The sequence below is a fragment of the Ambystoma mexicanum genome, chromosome 12 (assembly GCF_040938575.1).
Source record: "Ambystoma mexicanum isolate Mex_15411 chromosome 12, UKY_AmexF1_1, whole genome shotgun sequence".
NCBI lineage: Eukaryota > Metazoa > Chordata > Amphibia > Caudata > Ambystomatidae > Ambystoma > Ambystoma mexicanum.
Window position 1 is genome coordinate 556,052,860 of NC_090936.1, and position 17,916 is coordinate 556,070,775.

Genomic DNA, 17,916 nt, shown 5'->3' on the forward strand with positions numbered 1-17,916 from the left:
AAGACGGCCAGTATGATATCATGCAGGCATGTCGAGCTGAAACTTTCACAAAAAAAAAAAAAAGAAAGTCGAATTATGGAATCCATCACATTATCTGGATCACATCCAGTGTGTTCTTGTGGAGGAAGAATGGTATTCAAGGGGGTGATATTAAGGTTGCTATGTGCACGACATCATTTCACAAAAATGCCAGGGGTAACGGACGTGACATCACTGAACCCTTGACCTCTGATGACATCACAGGAGGTGATGTAGTTTGATCCCACCCTGAAGTGACATCATGGGAAGCGATGGAACACAACCTTTCACCACTTGACATAATGGGAAGTGGCATCACATAGCAATTTTCCTAAGTACACTACGAAAAATATGGTTACGATATCACTGTAATGTAACTGTAATAGACTGGGTAGATTATCATCACTGATCACATCGGAGAGAGGGGGGAAACAAAGGATCCGATTATATTTATTCTGTACTTATCAGACATTGGGGGGGCATTTACTCACATTCATTGTTTTCCACTCAAAATAGATGGCATGTACCCTAATTATTTGGTATATGCCGATGATATGGTTTTAATGGACCACGCGCCGATAGGTCTCCAGCATGAGTTGACAGCGCTGGAGAACTATACCAAGAAGAAGAATCTGTGAATTAACGCTGAAAAATCCCAAAGGTTCTTACACTGCAAAATAGATCAGCAAAAGTAGAAGGACAATTCAATTGGTTTTTAAGCAAGAAGTCATTGGAGAAAGTGGAAACATTTACATACCTGGGCTTCCCAATTTTCAGCAAAGAAAACAGATTGCAGATGTTTACAGTAAAGAGGCAAAAGATGACTACATTAGCCGCACAGGCAGTGCACATAAATAAGAAATTCGGCCAATTCCCTATAATGCCAGCTAGGGAGTTTTATTGTAAAATGGTGATTCCTGTAATGACCTACAAAGCGGACACAAGAATGTTTGTTCTAAAGGAGAAATGGTGTTATCTGGATGGTCTGTTTTGGAGGAGAATTTTGAATTTCCCAAATAATGTGCTAGCTCCGGTAATGAGGTATGAGTTAAGGCTAAAATCCTTGGAAGTAATAGCGATGTGGAAAAGCATAAACTTCCTACGAGATATTTATTTGGTGGAAGATAAGGATATTTGGGGGCTATTAAAACGTGGTATTAAGAACAAACCCCCAGCATCGCTGCTAGGACGGCAGACACAGTGCCTTGACATTCTAAGTTCCAGTCGCACCTCAATGGAATACTTGCAATACCTCCAGAAAAGGTAAAAAAGGGAATCTGGGAGATAGACTGGAAAAGAACCATTGAGTGTGTCAGGGAATATCATCTGTTTGCAGGGATGCTTTTGGATTTTAGGCCCTTTAACATCATACCTCACTACCTGAGTAAATGTCCAGGGGAGTATTTGCAGTCACAGTGTTTACAATTACGTTTGAACCTGTACTCTACTAATGAAATTATGGAAGCAAGAGGGGGAATAGCCCGTGGTTTAAGGCTATGCAGGTTTTGTAAGAAAGATAAGACTGTGGAAACAATTTATCACCTGATTTTAGCTTGCCCCTTTCTTAGCGCCCAATGGCAGACACACTTCGCTCACACCTTGAAAGATTTTAAAAATGTTCAGCCCGGTTGGAATGGTGACACATTTCTTTAGATACATCTTTTAAATGGTCTCTGGCTGCAATACGTTTTATTCAAGAGGTGTTGGCAAAGGGCGGTGTTGGATGAAAGTAAAGAATAGAGCAGTGCAGCTGATGTTTTTTAGTATTTTTAATGTCTCATGTTTTGTACGTGTATGGTAAATGTAAAGTGACCTGGTTTGTTTTAGATGGGATGAAGTTAAATATATTATGAAAATGTCAATTAGAACATTGTTAAATACGATGAATTAAGCCCTGTGATGAAATTTCTTTTTTAACTTTTTTCTTTTGCTTTGTATTTCGTAAGGTGTAAATAGGAATGTTACATGAAATATTTTAAAAATGTAGTGTTGGGTAATGTGAAAAGTTCTTTGTAAACTATAACACAATAAATAAAATAGATCACCATATGTATCATTAATAACATTGTGTATATGCCCATATTAACAAATTACTGTGAATGCAAGCAGATGTCCAAGGCCATATGATAATGTTGTGTTAATATATAGCACTTACGCTTTATATAGAATAAACATATATACAAAATCGCCCAACCTGTGTTGGTACTCATTTATCAACCTCAGACGGATTAAAGGCTGAGTTGACCTTGCCGGGATTCGAACCTGCAAAATGCAGATCACACGCACACACCGCAGCAGCAAGACCTCAAACCATTGAACTATCTTCTATTTATTTATTTATTTATTTGTTTATTTATTTGGATTTGTATAGCGCACATCTGCCCGGGGGCATCGTGGCGCTGTAAGCATTCTTACTTGTTACATAGCATACATGGTGTATAGATTGAGACAGGACAGAGCATATTTACGTACAGTTGTGCTTATTTATATACAGTTGTTACATACAGTAGGATAGGGTGGGGTGAGAGGGTTAGTTGAACAACGTGGTTTTGAGTAGTCTGCGGAAAGCATGGTATGATTTTTCGTTCCTTAGTGTGGTGGGGAGTGTGTTCCAGTTTTTGGGTGCTAGGTGTTGAAAGCTGGACCCACCGGCTTTACTTCTTTTGAATGTGGGTACATCTTTCCGGCTATTGCTATCTTACCGGCCATAGTAAAATGAGCAATTACATTTCTGAATGCAAATTACACTCTGTATTGCATACAATTAAAATGCTAACTGAGATTTGGCCACATGTCATGCCTGCGTGGATCTACTTTTCAGGCTTCAGAGGTAAATTCAGAGCAAAAAACCTATCATTGGGAGGGTCCATAACTGCATTAAAGAATTTAGAGTGGGACAGGGAAAGCAGCACACTCACATGGAACCCGGACTCTGGTCACTGGTTACCTCATACATGCAAACACACATCCTGAACAGCATGCCATGGAGATAGGAAAGATAGACACATTACAACAAAGCATCAATTGTGGCACAATGAAATAAAGGGCCAATTTATGTGCTCTGGTCAAACATTGCTACACTGTCAACAACCCTTTGGGCACAAGGATTTTGTCAAGTGACCGAGGACACTGAGATGGAATGTCTTGTGATGATCGTAACAGAGACAACGGCAGAAGAAACTTGTTATAACTGCAACTTGCAAAAAGCAAAATACATAGTCCAAAATGGATGCTTATTCTACTCTAAATGCTTTTTGGACGTTTTTGTCTGAATTGTGAATGCCTAAAAACAGACTAAATCAGTAGCTGTCCCCTTGAGGTGTGTCTGAAATAAACCTTTTATGACTCTAGCAATTATTGTATAGTTTTCCTTAAAGACAAATTATTTGTTATTCCCATTCTTTCTTATTTAGGTTCACTGCTCAAAGTGTTACACTTGTGGTATGCCCCTGTTTTTTTTTATAAGAGGCCTGTACATGCAAGCCAGCCACTCCAGAAACAACAAGCCACAGCTCAGGAGCTTCGATTTAAAAAGAAAAACATGTTTACTCATTTTTCTTTTTTTTTAGAGGTAGCAAGGGAGACCACAGGGGTAATAATGGAGACGTCAGAGGTTGCATGTTCGACCCCTGGTGACCCACAAATGACATCTCTGGTTATGCATTCCTGTTGTGTTACTAAAAATGTTGTCGGTTCTGTGCACAGATGAGCCAGCCAGAGCTTCACTTTCTGTTATGCCCCCTATACTCTTGTTTCTCCGATTTCATTTTGGTATATTGAGCCATTTCTCCAAGACTCCCATATCCATAGCCAGTTCTGTGCTCCTTGCATTCGGTGCTTTCCTAGAGACCTTAGGGAATTGAGAAACAAATTTGTGAATGCTGTGTTCGCAGACTTTGTGTGCTCCTGTGATCTCCTGAACTTCCTGTGCTGGTACAGGCCTTAGGTCCTCATTAAACTGGTTTTGGTTTGGTCACATAGAGCTATTTGTCCAATGACTCGAAATAGGGATTCATTTCTAGGGGCCACGGGCCCAGCATTATGGTTGTGAGCTTTGAAGGGCCATCCCTGTTCATGGAAAGAGTCAGGGCATCTTTGGTCTGCCGGTCTGTTTCCAATTCCTTATTAATTTCTACACTTTGGGTGTTCTTATTTCTTTTCTTTTTAAAGATGGGAGCCACTTTTCTAGTGATTCTGCCTATGTCCTCATGGCCATTGGGCTGTTGTGAGTTCTCTATAGCTCATTGGGCTCACCAATTCTTTTCTTTGTTAAGAAGCAAAGGAATTTCAGTGTCAGCCCGTTCTTTATTTTTTGCCTTGTTTGATTTTGTAAGAAAAATATTGTATAGGGGTATAACCGTTCCTTGGTGCGCTCTAGCCGTTAACTATTCCTGGATGGTTAGCAGCATCAACAGCACTGGGAGGTATTCCCCTTAACCTTTGCTTCTAAAGTGTACTGTCAATAAGGCTGTGCTGGAGAATTGAGCTTAACCACAGAGAAATCATTTCCCCTGTGTCATATAGTAATTTAAAAAGTCATTTTGCTTGTGCTATTGATTTATTATTCTGATGACATCTGACAAGCGTTTCGACACTTGGTCGTCTTCAAGGCAAATATTCAAGGTTAAGATACACCCCACCCCCCCCCTGATGTTTGATGCAGCAATTTGCTATGATCCAAAGCAACTCATCTATTCTTTTACTAGATTCCTTCCTGTATGATTCTTCTTAAAGTACTAGATGTGTCCTGGTTAGGTTCTGCATGGGTCAAAATGTTAGTTAAGTGATCTGTCCTAGCAGCATTTCAATCCTTAGCAGGTATAGACCAATTCATCGGGATAGTTCCTGGGCACTGTGCGAGAATATGATATTATATCATATGATATGGCATTTAAAATACGCCTATACACAAGTGTTTGGATTATGATGCATTTTGTTTTAATTCATATTTTATTTCAGCCAGCATGTCAGTAACTATCGTGCTTATTGCTGTTTTTAAGCCCACTAACGTGGAGGTGCAGCATTCCGACTCCTTGGTGGTCTCCAATAGTATGCCAATGTGAGATTGTACCTCTCCCTTAAGCAATTCAAAGATGTTGACAAGTGATGTTAAAATAAAGTTTAGAGCTGTTAGAGTTGTTTCACTTGGGCCCTGTAGATGGTCAGTTACTTGATCCTGTGTGGTTAGAGGTGTATTCGGTTCTGCTGCCAGGATATCGTTTAACTGATCCTGCAAAACCTGCGAACCCACAAGAGGGGTCATAATTGGGCTCAGAATTTGTTCCAGTGCTTTATTTGTTTCCTTGCCAGAGATGTTGATTTCTCTTGTTTGCTTAAAAGTAATCAATACCTCTGTCTCACATCTGCATTTGGGTCCGACACCTGAGCTGAGTTCTCATTCTCAGAGTTGTCCTCTTTGAGAAGAAATCAGTTATTTTTCTTTTCATTGATGTGGCCGACAAGGTATACTCGTTTCCGTTTTCAAAGACGTGCCTCAGTTTTTTGTTTGTGGGCAGGGGGCTAAAGGCGTCACTCTGATTCTTTACTTGTAACCCATTGATTTCCTGCAGGTGACAGTTCGCCAGAGAAGCATGTTGGGAATCGTTCGGTACTTCACAATCCCAGACCAAATAATCAATTTCTATGGTATTGGGGTCGTCTCGAAGACTTCCACTGTGCAGGTTATAAATGTGTTGCTTATACTGGCCAGTGCTGTTACCGTATTGTTGCAGACTTTAAACCTTCCAAATCTCTGCGGGTAAGTGCAGCGGTTATCTCTCTGCAGATTCATTGCTGATCCTGGTCCTGCTGCCACTTTGTGACTAGAGGTAGACTTGGGTCTTTCATCTATTTCTCGGCTTCACATCAAATAAGGTGGACGACAACTTGGGGGAGGGGATACTCTTCATATTTGGGCCTTTCTACATCCACCTCCAAAGTTGTCTATATTGGGGTATCACTTTAGAGTTTGATCGATGATTAGCCAATATTACATATCATAACTTCCAAGTAATGCAGAGAGTGCCAAAAGTGATCTTTCCAGTGCTACCAAGAGCCAGTAGGCCCTTGAAAACTAACTCTATTGGGAAGGTAGTATTCCACTCACACTAATGTAGATGATAGTGATCTACGTGCTGCCAGGCTCACTACCAAAACAATCTTGTGAATGGTAACACAACTCGAAACCTTCAAGGCCTGTAAACCTCAACGTTGGGATGTGTCTAGGGCAACTGATCACTATTTGCAAGTTAGGATGTGAGCCACACTCTCCCAAGCAGCCTTCTCACTCTGATGCCTCCTAAAATGTACTTGCACCACATGCAGGCTGTAAAATAGCCCTGCCGCTGCTGCCTCTCGCTCAATCCACGAGAAGCCAAAAGAGGACACTCCTCAAGTGCAAATATCAGACAATATAAGGCAATCACAAGCAGAATCAAGCGGCATAAAGCGGTAACAGGCAGTTTCAGGCGTCAAGCCTTATCAGGCAGGCAATAGTAACCAATGGCAAGCAGGGAGTATGCAGTGAGCAGGCCTTGATAAACAGACCAGCAGCCAACCAGCAGTTTCAGTAGCAATAGTGAAAGGAGTAGACAGAAACAGTAGGGAAATCGCAAGGTTGAGATAGCAGTAGCGGTAAGGCAGTGAGGCAATAGAGCAGAAAAGCAAAAAATGCGAGCTCAAGTTTACAACCCCCCCCCCACCGAAGTCGCTGAGCCGCTCCACCAACCAAGCCAACCGAACCACGAGCATGGGCAGCAATTTGCCCTTAATTTGTGGTTAATTGCAAAATATAGGTCGACCTCTCATCAAGGGAGGGGGGAATCAGCAACGTCAAACCACATCACAGCACAAATGGAAAGCACAGGCTGCTTCTGACAAACCTGAGTGCATAGTCAAAGTCAATGAAAAATCAATAGAAAGATGATGCACGATAGACGGTAGACAATAAATGGTGGATGATGGTATGCACGCACAGTGGCCTACACAAGCCTCCAGGTTTTACAGAGGACCCGGTGAGGGCCCAGAAGGGCTAACCCGGGAATCCAGGAATCCAGGAACCCACCGCAGGGTACTGTCTGTACTCACCGCTGCGCAGCCCGGCTCTAAATCTTACATCAGACTGGTGGTGCCACACTCACTCACTCAGCACGGCCCCCTGGCTTCAGTGCCCAACCCAGGCCACTATGCGCACGACCCTCAGACCCGCCGCCCGCAGCTTCACCGGCTTCTCCAGCTTCCTCTTCCTGATTTATGTCAGAGGAAAGGACCAAAGAGTTGTATGAACTATTAATAATCTCCTATTTTGTCCGTTAGCCAAATACAATTTTTGACCTTTATGCTGTCCCGCTGCAGCAGAGTATGATAAATCCTTCTTCTATATGTATAACACCTAGATAGATGTTTAAAAGACTTTTAACATCTCAGATTTAAGTTGATCTTTGTCTCCTCAGGCCTTCCCTTAACTCGCACCATTTGATGTCTCACAACATTTCATCTATACACGCCCAACTCCTGGTTCCGAAACATCTGTCAGGTGACTTGGCAAACCCAGATATCTCCCTAACACGAGGGGTATCTTCTACATGACTAATCTCGTGAAAGCCTCCATACTTCAAGGGTCTGCTTGAGCACCTCGCAAGTTCATCATGCAACCACACACTAACTATCGCTTGCACAATGGATTGACAGGTTTAGAAATTGCCATTATATTAAATCCTTTTCCAAAACAGATCTTCACATTCCTGGTACTTCCTCACATGCTTACCTGACAACAATGCTACAGTTAATAAACCTGCATCCCAGCTGTCACAATTATATTCCCTACCCCTGTTTCTAAACTGCTCTCTCTCACCAAACTGACTAATTATTTTTCCGATTACATCCTTTCCTCATTTCCTATTATTGCTTACCCTCAGACTAGGGGCAGATAACACCCACGTGTTGTCACAATACATCATTTATCAGACAAGGCTAAACAATGTAATACCATTATGATGGTCACTGTGCAGTATAAATGCTTAATAATATAGTTTAGCATTTGAAATGTTTATATACCTTATATCTCCCTAAGGTCTTGTCCGTCTCAGTCTGATCCCCATAAGTTATTTTAAATTTTACCTCATTTGGATTTGACAATAATTCCTCGAACTTTGAATGATTTTTTTCTAAATAAATCAGCCATTCAGTTTATAATTTGCCCCCACTTATACTACTTGTAGGTCTTCAAAGAGGGATTGTTTGTGTGGATTCAGGGGGTAATTCATAGAATTCAGGGCACAAGTAGCGCACGCGGCTGGCGCACAGTGCGCGTGTGCGAATTTCTGCGCCAGCCGTGTGTGCTAAAATCCATTTCTGCGCACAGCGTATTTATGAATTTTAGCTTCCAAAAGCAGCCGTGGCGCAGAGTGGCGCAGCGACCCTGCAGCAGCGCCAGTTATGCCCCCAACCCCTCCCCATGTGCCATGCACAGCGCACAAATCCCGTACATGGCGCACAGGCTCCCAACCACGAAAATTCCTGTAAAATTTCCCACGCACCCCTCCGAATACACGTACCCCGCTGCATGGGGAGTGTCACACGCGATTGAAGCGGGGGTACGTATATAACAGGAGGTCGCCAGAAGTTTCACACGCTAAATGCCCTATGCGAGTGGGGTACGTGTATTCCTGGGGTGCGCGGGAAGTTTCACACGCACTATGCCCTGTGCGAGTGGGGTACATGTATTCCTGGGGTGCGCGGGAAGTTTCACACACGATTGGAGAGGGGAAAGTGTATTTCGGGGGTGCGCGGGAAGTTTCACACGCGAAATGCCCTGTGCGAGTGGGATACGTGTATTCCTGGGGTGCGCGAGAAGTTTCACACGCGATAGGCCCTGTGCGAGTGGGGTACGTGTATTCCTGGGGTGCACAGGAAGTTTCACAAGCGATTGGAAAGGGGAATGTGTGTTTCGGGGGTGCGCAGGAATTTTCACACGCGAAATGCCCTGTGCGAGTGGGGTACGTGTATTCCTGGGGTGCGCGGGAAGTTTCACATGCGATAGGCCCTGTGCGAGTGGGGTACATGTATTCCTGGGGTGCGCGGGAAGTTTCACACGTGATTGGAGAGGGGAACGTGTATTTCGGGGGTGCGTGGGAAGTTTCACTCGTGAAATGCCCTGTGCGAGTGGGGTACGTGTATTCCTGGGGTGCGCGGGAAGTTTCACACGCGATTGGAGAGGGGAATGTGTATTTCGGGGGTGCGCAGGAAGTTTCACACGCGAAATGCCCTGTGCAAGTGGGGTACGTGTATTCCTGGGGTTTGTGTGAAGTTTCACATGCGATTTTGCTGTCAGAGCGGGGTACGTGAATTTCAGGGGTGCACGGGGAGTCCTACACGTGAATTGGCAGTATGGGTCCTTCCAGGTGTTCCCTCTACACCCTCCACGGCCCCTGCTGGCAGGCCACACCACAGGGGACTACCCTGCACCCCTGGTCATGTCCCGCGGGCAGCCCATCCACCATGGGCATGCCCCCCAGCCAAGCCACATGTCACCTTGCACTAGTGATCACCAACTCATGTCGCCCAGCACCCACACCCCCCACCAGTCAGGGGCACCTGCCAGCAGGCCCCCACTCATGTCCCACACATATCCCCCAGCACCCTCACCCCCCAGCAGTGAGGGGCACCTGCCAGCAGGCCCCCACTCATGTCCCACACAAGTCCCCCAGCACCCCCACCCCCCAGCAGTGAGGGGCACCTGCCAGCAGGCCCCCACTCATGTCCCCCTGCACCCCCACCCCCCAGCAGTCAGGGGCACCTGCCAGCAGGCCCCCACTCATGTCCCCCAGCACACCCATGCCCCAGCAGTCAGGGGCACCTGCCAGCAGGCCCCCACACATGTCCCCCAGCACCCCCACCCCCCAGCAGTCAGGGGCACCTGCCAGCAGGCGTCCACACATGTCCCCCAGCACCCCCACCTCCCAGCAGTCAGGGGCACCGCCAGCAGGCCCCCACTCATGTCCCCCAGCACCCCCACCCTCCAGCAGTCAGGGGCACCTGCCAGCAGGCCCCCACTCATGTCCCGCACATGTCCCCCACCACCCCCATCCCCCAGCAGTCAGGGGCACCTGCCAGCAGGCCCCCACTCATGTCCCTGTGCACCCCCATCCCCCGGCAGTCAGGGGCACCTGCCAGCAGGCCCCCACTCATGTCCCACACATGTCCCCCAGCACCCCCACCCCCAGCAGTGAGGGGCACCTGCCAGCAGGCCCCCACTCATGTCCCCCAGCACCCCCACCCCCCAGCAGTCAGGGGCACCGGCCAGCAGGCCCCCACTCATGTCCCACACATGGCCCCCAGCACCCCCACCCCCCAGCAGTCAGGGGCACCGGCCAGCAGGCCCCCACTCATGTCCCCCAGCACCCCCACCCTCCAGCAGTCAGGGGCACCTGCCAGCAGGTCCCCACTCATGTCCCACACATGTCCCCCACCACCCCCACCCCCCAGCAGTGAGGGGCACCTGCCAGCAGGCCCCCGCTCATGTCCCTGTGCACCCCCAGCAGTCAGGGGCACCTGCCAGCAGGCTTCCACACATGTCCCCCAGCACCTCTACCCCCCAGCAGTCAGGGGCACCTGCCAGCAGGCCCCCACTCATGTCCCCCAGCACCCCCACCCCCCAGCAGTCAGGGGCACCTGCCAGCAGGCCCCCACTCATGTCCCACACATGTCCCCCAGCACCCCCACCCCCCAGCAGTGAGGGGCACCTGGCAGCACTCCCCCACTCATGTCCCCTTGCTCCCCCAACCCCCAGCAGTCAGGGGCACCTGCCAGCAGGCCCCCACACATGTCCCACACATGTCCCCCAGCACCCCCACCCCCCAGCAGTCAGGGGCACCTGCCAGCAGGCCCCCACACATGTCCCACACATGTCCCCCAGCACCCCCACCCCCCAATAGTCAGGGGCACCTGCCAGCAGGCCCCCACTCATGTCCCCCAGCACTCCCACCCCCCAGCAGTCAGGGGCACCTGCCAGCAGGCCCTCACTCTTGTCCCACACATGTCCCCCAGCACCCACATCATGGCGATCCTCAATCATGGGCCTCATGGTCACCCACATCACACCCCACGCCACCCCAGCCCAAAGACCCAAGTATTGCATCCGCCCACAGAGAAATGGCCATTACATGATACAACCCGAATGGCAAGTATGTACATGAACACATGTCCGTCACACACACACAATGGGTGCAAGTGAATGTGAAAACCCATATCATGACCTGCATGAAACCAATGAGAGAATACCACACATCGAAGTATGAAACAAAAATGTATTGAACACAACATGAATGTAATGGAAAAAAAACTCAATAATGGGAATAAGAAATAAAATGCAGCATGTCCTGAAAAAAATAAAAAATGTGAAATCAGAATCCAAAGAAATCCAAATGAAAATATGTGTCCAAAGTCTCAGCCCAACAAAGCAAATCCAAGGGAAAAAAAATATATGAAATCCATTGCGCCATGGTGAAGTTAAAATAAAAACGAGAAACATCCACTGTTCAACTATATACAAATAACCAATCCAGGGTCCATGAGCCCAACAAATGAAATGAAACCTACAAAACACACTACCTAATAAAGAACTATATACAAAAATGTGGTGCGTTGTACAAGCAGCCCAAAATAAACAAAAACAGAAAGGAAACCTAACACTATCTAACTATTTACAATGGCAGCGGGCTAGTCCGACGGCTCACTTTTTGATGTCCCGGGCCAGGGCATCATCAAACTCCCGCTCAATGTCCTAGAGGCGGTCCTCTTCCATGGCCCCGAGGGTTCGCAGGGACGACGACATGTTCACCTCCAACTCCCTGCGAATTGCCTCGAGGCACTCGGCCCGCCTCAGGACCCTCCGCATGGAGTTCTCCGCCCTGACCATTGTGAGCCGTGCCTCTTCCGCCCGCTGCCGCTCCGCATCTATGGCATGGCCCAACACGGAAGACACTTGAAATCCGGGGTCCTCCTGCCCTATGGCCGATGCCTGCCCCTCTGATGTAGAAGTCCCCGAGCCATCATTGCTCGCACCATGTTGCTGCTGCTGTGCCTGTGCCTGCGCCCTGGCTCTTGCTGCCTGCATGTCCTCCTCCAGCTGGGGTGCAGTTGTCATGGTGGCCACCCCTGCTGGATGTCCGACTCCCGACTGTGGCAGCGATGTGTCCTCCACCAGCCTGGCCGCTGAGTCAGGGGCAGCTCCACAGGGTACCCAGGTGATACATGGGTGGGACGATGGCATGGAGGATGACTGGCACGTAGGGGGTTCTGGTGAGGAGGGGGTCGCAAGAAGGTCGAGCACACGGAGGAATCCAGCACCGGTGACACGTCCCAGTAGGTCAACGTGGTCAAAGAGGAATGCGAGACGACGTGCAGTCTCTCCACTAAAAGACTGCAGGTCAGCTTGCATGCCCCTTTGACGCAACGCTATCCCACTCAGGACAGACTCAACACGGTCCCAGATAGCCACGTCTGCAGGGAGAGGAAAGCCAGTTGTTGTGTGCTCATCCCCTCCCTGAAAACGGGTCTGGACATAGGCATCCCTGCTGGTGCCAGATGATGCAGTGACAGGATCAGGGACAGGATTACACACAGGCACCTCCACGGCTGCCTGTGCTGCTGCCTGTCCCTGCCCGTGCACTGCACCACTAGCACCAGTGGAATCCCCACCTCCAGACCCATGTGTGTCCCTTCCACGGCCTCCTCCTCCACCAAACCCCCCACCAACCTGGATGACTCTGTGCCATCTTCCTCTGTTGTCTGCCCCTTCTGCTGCCGAGGAGTCCACCTCCGACCTCTGCCTCTTGGACCTACCCTCGGCAGCTGCGGCCTGGGACGCGGCACCAGACTGCTCACTCCCCGACGAGATGACAATCTGGGAGGGGAGCCGGGCCTTGTGTCTCCGGCTGGTAGTGCGTTCCCTGCCGCTGTGCTCCACAGCACACTCTCCGCCCTCTTCATCAGTTGACGCTGCAGACAGGGAGAGATAAAACACAGACATCAGGGCACTGTACAATGGACTGATACACACATGACAGTTGCACATGAGTGGCAGTGTCAAACTTCAGACATGGTATCACACTCCACAACACACATGTAATTTCAACTCACACACATGAGCATTTCCACAGCAATATTGCACCAGGCAGCAACATCCACACACATACAACAGCATGAACAGCCGAAGGTGAGCCTGACATCACATGAAACACAGGGAGTGCCCTAGACATGCACACACGCCACCACACTTATATGCATGTCTACATCTCCTCCAACTGTCGCAGTGATGCGATCGCCATACATGTCACATCAGGCATTCAGCCTTCTTCATATCAGTGGCACGTGCATCCCATGTTGCATCACAGTTGCACACTTGTAAAATACACACACATGCACATGTACACAGTGCAGATACATGCAGCTGGAACCACCATCCACCACAACCATGCCAACGTACATACACAGAAATTCAAACATGTGTGCTACCACACCTGCATTTGCACAGCATGCTTACCAACACATACACCATCGATGTGTCTCACACCTAAGAGGACTCACGTGGCAGCCTCACGCCCCTGTTTATACACATCCCTACATGGCCCTACGAAAACACATGTGCAACCTGCACACTACTGGCACACCACCACACGCACAGCGTTCAATCAGTATGCATGTACACTTACCGCTCGACTCCAGACGGGTCTGCCTCTCAAGGACCTGGACGTGGAGGGCTGGGCATATGTGTTCCAGGACCCTCATCTGGTGGTCGGACAGGTGGCCCCGGCGCCCCTTGGCATCCGCTGCCTTCAAGAGGCGCCGGGCCTTGTTGAGGGTCCTGGACCTGAAGTCCTCCCAGCGCTTCTTGACATGTTGTAAGTCATGGACTTCCACCCCCTCCTCGTTGAAGGCAGATCCTGGTTCGTCCTTCATTGTCGGCGCGCGAACTTCCAAAGAGGGCATCATACTGCCCCAGGACTTGCTCCACCAGGACACCAACTTCCCTGGCACTGAAGCTGGTGGCCCTCTGCCTCTCTGGGTGGGGGTTGCCAGTGGTGCCAGATGGTGTTGTGCCCGACATGGCAAACCAAGAGGCAGGAGTGGGTGGGCAACTGGGTCCTGGGCTGGGCTGTGGAGCGATGGTATCCCAGTCAGGAGTCTTCGGTTCCAGCAGGGGTGGTCACAGCAACTGCACCCCTGGCTGACGTGCAGGCAGCAAATAACAGGGCACGTGGGCAGCAGGCAGTCAGGCAGCAGCAGGTGGCAGGTGGGAGCATGCTCAGGGCTCTGGGGGGCAGTAATTCGGCCTTCTGGGCAGGAGCGTGGTCTTCCGTGAGTTGTTGCGTGGCCAGCTTGATACGGAGTGATTTGGCACGTGAAAATCTTGCACGTCAGCGTGTAATTCGAGGAAAGGCCCTTCGCGCGTAAGCACGTCAGCACACGTACGCAGTTTCATTGGACCAAAGGCCCTTAGCGCGTAAGTGCTTCTGTGCCGTGACTCGCGCGGGCGTTTCCCTTGTGACATGGGCATAGTGGTTCAGCGCACGTGAAAAGACTGCACGTCCGTGTGTGGATGCGTGTAATCCGAGAAAAAGGGCCTACGTGCGTAAGTGACGTGACGCGCGCGGGTGTTTCCATCAACACGGGTGCATGTTCATCGTACACGTCCAAAAACTGCACGTCCGAGTGTCAGCTTGTGTAATTGGAGGAAAATGCCTTAGCGCGTACACGCGTAAGTGACGCTGTACGTGTGGGCCGCTTTAAAAGGTACGTGTAGGACCCCATTCCCTTGTACGTGCTTTTCGTGGAGAGCGAGTGGGTGAATTCTGTACTTCTTGTCGGTTCACACGCGATTACTTCACAGCGTTTCAAGTTCGTACTCCCTGTTACCTCTGACAGCGTTCTTTATTTTTTTTGGGCCTGTTTCCTCAAACAACATTCACTTCTTCTTTTGTCCTGTCTCCTCAGACAGTGTACAGTTCTTCTTTTGGCGGGGGATTTGCCTATGCACACACGCGCTTTTTTTTCACGTTCTTTTTCTAGGCAGACGGTGAGTCGCGCACGCATTTACCAACTGTGCTTGCCCCGTGGGTTGCGTACCCCTTCAGAGGTCATTGTAGGCTGCGTGTAACACGCGTACGCTTGTTTTTGTGTTTCTGGGTGCCACAGCGTAGTGCGGGTTCATTTTTCCACGCACGTGGTCTACGGGGGGTTGCGTGCACGTTACTTTTTGTTTTTGGGGTGCCTGTGCGAGGCGTGACCCGTCATCTTCCCCCAGGGGTCACAGACAGCCTTGCTAGAGCACTAGGGTATGAATTCCATCTAGTACCCTACCCCTTTCACCCCCAATTGGCCAGGACAATTGTTTACTGCAACTCCCATACGCACAACAACATCAGTGCCATGGTTGGGAGGCGACCAAGCGGTAAGGGAGGCAAAGGTGGCCAACCTCCTAAAGGTGGGCGTGGTGGGCGCGGTAGGGGACGTGGCCAGGATTTGCATTGTGCCCCTAGACCCCCATGTGTAGAGGACCAATCAGGGACACCCATGCCCCCCGCCCCCATGGTTGAGCGAAACGTGGCTGACACCATCCCAGCTCAGCCCTTGTTGGACCAGCCCATTGTGGCACATGAGCCGGCACAGGATGACTCCCAGGCTGACTTCCAGGTCAGCAAGTCTAAGCCACGTGTGCTGTTGCAAGTTAGTGTCACCAGGCCACGTGGATCTGGGGCAGCGATGTCATCTGCTGCCCCAAGTAGGCAGGGTGGGGAGGCTGCAGGGGCAGCTGCAGCTCTATCCACCCCAGCTCTGAGTCTCCCAGCCGGGACAGTGTCGGTCCTGGTCCATCAAACTGACGTTGCCCCTGCCAACATCACACTTCAGCCAATGCCTGCACCAAGACCTATGGTCATTGTGCATTCGCACACTCCCAGTACCCAGTCCACCTGCGCTTCTGCCCCTACTGACCAGAGTGGCGCAAGCCACACAGGCTCTGCTCCACCTTTGAAGAAGAGGAAGAAGGGTGCTCTGGCACTACAGGCTGAGACCCCAGACACGGCTACACAGTCCGGCACGTCAAGGAAGCCTAGCTTTAACGACCCCAAACTTGATGCACTTGTGAGCTATGTGTCGGCACATAGCCACAAAATGTTGGTGACTGCAGGGTGCAAGACCACACCTGGTCAACGTAGGGCACACTGGCAGACCTTCGCGGACCGCATAAGTGCCCTTGGATTTGTGAGGCGCACAGCTAATGATTGCTACAAGCGGTGGAATGACCTGAAACGCAGAGCAAAGAACAAGCTGGCCTCAAATCATGCCGCTACTCTGATGACTGGGGGTGTGTCTCCACAAGAGGACAATGAACTCACTGAACATGAGTCTGTTGCTGGGACCTTCGTCACAGAGGAACAGATCCAAGGTGTGGTAGATGTACCTGATTTCGACGCATTATCCGGTGAGTGCTCATGCGTGTGTGTGTAATCCATGTGTATGTTGTTTGGGTGACGGGTTCTGATTGAGTGCCAGGTGCCAGGTGAGGGTGTGTACTCCTGAGTGTTATTGGTCACCCGTTTGCTTCCTCCCATACATTCACGTGCCTTGGATTTGGGTATGACTGTATCCCTTCTACCCACAGTTGCCAATTAGGGCCACATTAGTACACTTTACCTTCAACTGTCATCTTGCAACTACATTGTTCACATTTTGTAAGTGTTCATTCAGGCTGATTGTTTCCACTCTCCCATTTTTACTACGCATTTTTCTGCCCTATTGCAACATATGTGATATGCTTCGGTCATTGTTTACAGCCCACACTGGCCCACTATTTTTACCTGGTTGTGTTAATGATTACAATATTCAGGCCAATGGAGTATTGGGCTGCAGACATTTTTTATTAGGGCCTGTTTGCATGTGGAACATGACAGATGTTTCCTGTAATGTTAAAGTGACCAACCATTGATCAGCCCACAATGACTGTATTATTGGACACTGGATGTGTTTCAGTGTGTGGCACATGCATATTTAGCAACACTATTCAGCATTAATCTTCGCATCATGTCGATGTGACATGGATGTATGACAGTACTCATTCACTGACATATTGCTGTAGTTTTGTAATTTAACGTGTCTATGCTACATGACATCTGTGTGGTGGCATGTGTAGTGTATGTGTATTGGACATGCCACTCACAGCCTGATGTGTGATGCCAGTGCTACCCAACATGCTGCAAATGTGTTGCTTTTCCATCTTTCTCTCCCCAGTATCTGCCTTTTTGACTCCACTTCCAACTCTTTGACAGTACATGCATGGCAGGGTTATAGTCATGTGGGACATGTGTAAATCATGTACTGGATCTTTGGCTTGTCACGGCCTATGTGTGTGCTATGGTGCTCATGCCTGTTTCCATTTGTTGTCTTTCATGTTTTTGCAGGTGATGACGCACTTGATGCTGTTGAGTTGAGGTTGAGGAGATGGTGCAGACACAGGAGGAATCTTAGGCACGACCGGGCACCAGTGGGGGACGTGGTGTGGTGGTGGGTGAAAACCCAATGTTACTGCAGACCTCTATTCAGGTGCTGAATCGGATGATGAAACTTATGTGCAGTCGCAGGTAAGTGTTTCTGGTAGGGATTCTGTTCTGTCCAACCCACCTGCACCAGGGGTAGAACCCTCTATGGGGATGTCAGTGTTGGTAGGTCCGCCTTTGGTGGTTACAGATGCAGGGTCACACTCCACAGCATCTGATCCTGTTCCTGGGCCAGCAGATCAGAGGGGGAATGCAGTCCTGCAGCCTCAGACAGTGCCAGCACAGCAAGGTGCAGATCGCCTTGCCCAAAACAGGTGTGGTGCCCGTCGACGCGTTGGCCGTG